The following is a 5,386-nucleotide window of genomic DNA, read 5'->3' as shown; positions in this document are numbered from 1 at the left end:
TATTTAACATAGTTATTAAAATACAAACGTTTATTATGTCATTTTAAGGTTTATGACTTAAAACCAATAAATAAAGCTTAATCTGGTATTTTTTATTAGATTCTCAAACCATTTATTTAATGATAATTAATATCGAACGAACCATTATTATGAGCGTTTTACGTTTTGTTATCTGTCAAGCTACTTAAACACGCTCCATCCAAGGTCAAATTACTAGTGGATAAAATGCGTTTTTCCCCGCTTGTTTTAAAGGATAAAAGACGGCTTTCGGAGCTAGTGAGGGGAAAAATAATTATTTAAGTGGGGCTCAAATATCAAATATCTTTATTTTGCTTAAAATATGGTACAAAAGATGGACTTAGTAACTAAGAAGCACATGCATACTTCACCAGCAACTGGCATGCAAAAAACACAAACGCGAGCTATGCTACATGGAATTAATAATGCTAATAAATCTAAATATTATGCATGTCACTTATAATTACAACGTTAAAAACAAATGTCTTAATATTGTCTTCGGTTACCGCGATAGTTACTCATGAAATAAAACTATGAAAACGGATTATATCGCGTATATTGAATTTATAATACATCCCGACGTTTCGAACTCTTTACAGCGTTCGTGGTCAACGGGTGACTGAGGAAAAATTACAAAATGCAAAAATACCCACATACTAAAATAATGAACAATCATAGACTACAAACTATAAGGCTGGTTGTACATGCAAAATCGGTTCATAAGGCTAGTTATACACTATAATTATTTTTCAAGTAAAGATATATATATATACGCGATAAAAATAAACTATGCCGGCTCCAACCCTACACCACGGACCCGAGAAGATTTAATTCCCTCCTAAATTGTAGGAGGGTATCCCAATATGGGACCGGCAACAAACTCGGCGGGACACATCTTTTCAAAACATCAGAATGTCCAGCATCATCCAACACTACGGTCTCACAGTCTATGTCTCGCTTGCTCCTTTATCAGGTGGACTACAGGATCCCAAGCTGGTGGTAGAGAAAAGCCATCTTCCCTATTAAAGTTTGGATATTTCTTAATCTCAATGGCCTCGCGCAGCATTCTGGGTATGTAACGCTTCTCCTTGGCAAGAAATATCCAAACTTTAATAGGGAAGATGGCTTTTCTCTACCACCAGCTTGGGATCCTGTAGTCCACCTGATAAAGGAGCAAGCGAGACATAGACTGTGAGACCGTAGTGTTGGATGATGCTGGACATTCTGATGTTTTGAAAAGATGTGTCCCGCCGAGTTTGTTGCCGGTCCCATATTGGGATACCCTCCTACAATTTAGGAGGGAATTAAATCTTCTCGGGTCCGTGGTGTAGGGTTGGAGCCGGCATAGTTTATTTTTATCGCGTATATATATATATATCTTTACTTGAAAAATAATTATAGTGTATAACTAGCCTTATGAACCGATTTTGCATGTACAACCAGCCTTAAAGTTTGTAGTCTATGATTGTTCATTATTTTAGTATGTGGGTATTTTTGCATTTTGTAATTTTTCCTCAGTCACCCGTTGACCACGAACGCTGTAAAGAGTTCGAAACGTCGGGATGTATTATAAATTCAATATACGCGATATAATCCGTTTTCATAGTTTTATTTCATGAACATATGTCTTACTTAATCTAATTACAATTGTCAGAATCTAGCCATATTTGAAATAGTCAAAAACTTCATCAATTGAATAAAAACATTCCTGTATCAACCAACTCTTAAGTTTACGCTTAAAAAGACTAAGTGGTAATACTTTCAGATCATCTTGGAGACAGTTATAAATTTTCTCCCATACAACAAACGTTATTTTGTGCGTAATCGTACGGAACCCTTCGTGCGCGAGTCCGACTCGCACTTGACCGGTTTTATTTTTATAGGTAAGTACCTGTAGGTACCTATTCCTTTGATGTACGAAAAAGTATCAAGTTGCAACCTACTTTTAGAAAAAAAAAGAAAAAAAGTTAAATTTACTAAGAGCAATAACCAACCAATACAAAGCTAGTACGTTAATTACACAGAATTCAGAAGCCTTATAAACCTATCTGATCTAAACCTCAAGACGGCGGCAACTGTACAGTTACTTCGGTTTTATTTCAATTAGATTAGTCTTGTACTTACCTATCTTAATTACTTAATAACATCTTAACTTCTACAAATACCATTACATAGCAATTCTAAAACACGTAAGTTGACGTTAAAAGCAATATAATTTACATAATTTGAACGCGCACGCTATATTATGTAGTGACGGCATCCATTGATACAGAGGAGGCAGGGACGGGTCGAGGGAGGGAAGGGGAGCCGTAGCAGCTATACCGTAATTTCGTGAGTCAGCCCGTCGCTCCAGTGGCGCAATTGGTTAGCGCACGGTACTTATAAGACAGTGCTCGTGAGTAATGCCGGGGTTGTGAGTTCGAGCCTCACCTGGAGCATATTTTTTTTGTACACGAATTTGGTAATATACGAGTTTTGTTAGTTTAAAAAAAAAATATAATGTCCTTTTACTGAGATAATAAATCATAATAACCTACATTAAAAAATATAGGTTTCAATATTTTATTTCGCATTAAATAAATATGTAGATATTGTAGGTTTATTTTGATTATTTTTAATACATTGTATTATTATTTGTCGAGCGGTCTGGCCTAGTGGGTAGTGGCCCTACCTGTGAAGCCGATGGTCCTGGGTTCGAATCCCGGTAGGGGCATTTATTTGTGTGATGAGCACAGATATTTGGTCCTGAGTCATGTGTATTTTCTATGTATTTAAGTATTTATGTATAATATATAAATACTTAAATACATAGAAAATACATGGAAAATAGGAGGCTTGTGTTATGGGTACTCAGACAACGATATATCGTTGTCTGAGTACCCATATAACACAAGCCTCCTTGGGCTTACCGTGGGACTTAGTCAATCTGTGTAAGAATGTCCTATAATATTTATTTATTTATTTATTTTATTTTATAATAAATTAGATTCACATTAGAATCACACATTTGATACTTAGCTGAATGGAATTTGAATAATTAAATGTCGAATTACCTATTTAAATAATTGTTAGCATTAAGTAAGTAGGTATCTTCCCTTGGCAAAATTCTAGATTTTAATATTTAAGGATGTTTAACAATTAAATTGATCGAACGCCTGGGACAAAGTAAGATATCAATTCGCCCGGTGGCTAATCTTAATTTATGAGGATTTTTCTTATTTCTTAATTACCTATATAGACATGAAATTATTCCTAATATGTATAATAAGCAATACGTACAAAAATAATTATAATTTGTATTAGTAAAATGCTAAGGTGTTTTACTATTAACACGTTCGTGAAAGAAAATACAAGTTTTAATTAAATACATACTTAAATTAGGTATGAAATAAAACTTCAATAAAATTAAATGCCTACTAAATTAAACCTAGCAGCAAACTAATAAAGGATGACTCACGTTAGACCGGGCCGTGTCCGGGCCGGAGTTATACATATAGGTCTTTGGTTATACGGTTAGGTCTTAAGCGAGGTTTAGACTAGCAAGAACTTGCATGCAATTTACGTTACATTGCGGTATCTGATCAAACTTTTGAAACGTAAATTGCATGCAAGTTCTTGCTAGTCTAAACCTCGCTTTAGCTTCGTTTTAAGGGTCAATTCATAACTACTATAACTTCTCGTGCCCTCAAGCCCGATTCAGATATAACAACTTGTTATAGTTTTGATCGTATTTTGGTACAGTCGCCATCAGATATATCGGAGCGGCCAAGGTGCTCACAAATATCTGAACACGCCTCTATTGTCAAGGCGTTAGAGACGTTAGAGTGCGTGTTCAGATATTATGAACACCTTAGCCGCTCCGATATATCTGATGGCGACTGTACCACCTTGAACATCGCTCACGCTGATTGGTGCATGCGAAATGAAGTGACAGTTGTACGCGAGATGGACGATGCACGCCAATCATCAAGCAAGACGACCGTCAAGGTCGTGTCAAAACCAGTTCAAAATCATCGGATTACCACGACGTCCACGACTACGATGCGATAGGCCTTATGATTATGACACGGAAATTGTACGGTACCTAACGGTATAATTATGTAGTTAGAATTTTAAGAATGTCCGAACTGTAGAAATAGCTCTTAAGTATTAAGTATGTATACTTATGTCAGGCATACTGAACAGCTTAGGAATTATTCTACTATTGGACCAATTCTGAACTCGCGACTAATATAAACTATTTCATACATTTCGGTGTGGTTGGAAAAACAGCCTGTATAAGTAGGTACTCGTAGTTCTAACTTAAGAAATCCCATATTTTTATTTTATTTTTTATTTATTAAATAAGAAAACAAATTACGGTCTAGAAATTAATACAAGACCCATCGTAGGCAAAACCTTAAGGAGGTTTGTGTACCGATGGGGTTATAGTTCTAACCTAATTCATGTTTTAATGTTGTCGCTCTCGCCGTCGCATTGTCGCGTTTATTAGGTACCTAGAAGATTGGAGAAGAAAATCAAAAGCGGCACAAAATAATTTTTCCACATGGGTAAGTAGTATTACTAAATATCAGTGATCAGTCCAACTCCAAAAGGAAAAACTATTTTTCTTAGATGTGCAAATATTGTGTCGGGGGATATACCTTATAACTTATAAGGCTGTTTATAGTTATATATAACAAGTAGGTACGTAGTGTATTTGCGTCTTAACTTCAAACTCGGGTAAATCCATCTGTCAGATTATGCGATTTTGGTATTAAGAAAAGGTAATAGGATAGATATTTGCTGAGGGTCGAATGGATTTACCCGAGTTTGAAGTTAAGCGACACATTTTATTTACTTAGGTTCCATGTTGAATATCCGTATTCTAAATAATAACACTCATGCACGTGGAGAAGGCATTTGAGTAATTCCGTAGATTTTTGGTTGAGTTTTTTTATGTGGTCAATCAATTCCACAAATCGACCCGGCCGACCCGACACCGACCCCGAGTCGTGAGGAATGTAAATGCGTTGACCGTGCGCGAACATCCCTATACAAAATGTTACCCTTTGGATTTTTTCGGTCACCTACGTACGAGGAAACATGCGGCCCGTGCGGGTCAGAGCGTGCGCGACGGAACTAATGTGGGCACGTATCCGAGCCCCCAACCTTTAGTTAACTGAGGCTTACCATGTCGGTCACTTCATTATCAGTTCGTCAATGCAAATTAACTCAGAGTTTATAACAGCCCGTCCTGGTTGTGTTTCGTGCTTCTCGTACTCTGAAGCTGGCTGTCCTCCCTCATCGGACTGGATTCTTGTCCAACTCATTCACCTGCCCAGTTCGGCTGTGGAATGCTCTTCCTCTGCCTATCAGACAAGCTCAG

At 36.8% G+C, this 5,386-nt stretch overlaps 1 non-coding gene across 1 annotated transcript; it reads left to right on the top strand.

The window, feature by feature from the left end:
- Positions 1 to 2,364: 2,364 nt before the first annotated feature.
- Trnai-uau (transfer RNA isoleucine (anticodon UAU)) lies at positions 2,365 to 2,456 on the top strand. The gene is given in 2 exon segments: positions 2,365 to 2,402; positions 2,421 to 2,456. It is a non-coding gene; the product is annotated as a tRNA-Ile (tRNA).
- Positions 2,457 to 5,386: the final 2,930 nt, after the last annotated feature.

This window comes from Cydia strobilella, chromosome 4 (assembly GCF_947568885.1).
Source record: "Cydia strobilella chromosome 4, ilCydStro3.1, whole genome shotgun sequence".
Taxonomy (NCBI): domain Eukaryota; kingdom Metazoa; phylum Arthropoda; class Insecta; order Lepidoptera; family Tortricidae; genus Cydia; species Cydia strobilella.
This window is presented reverse-complemented; position numbering and strand designations above follow the sequence as displayed.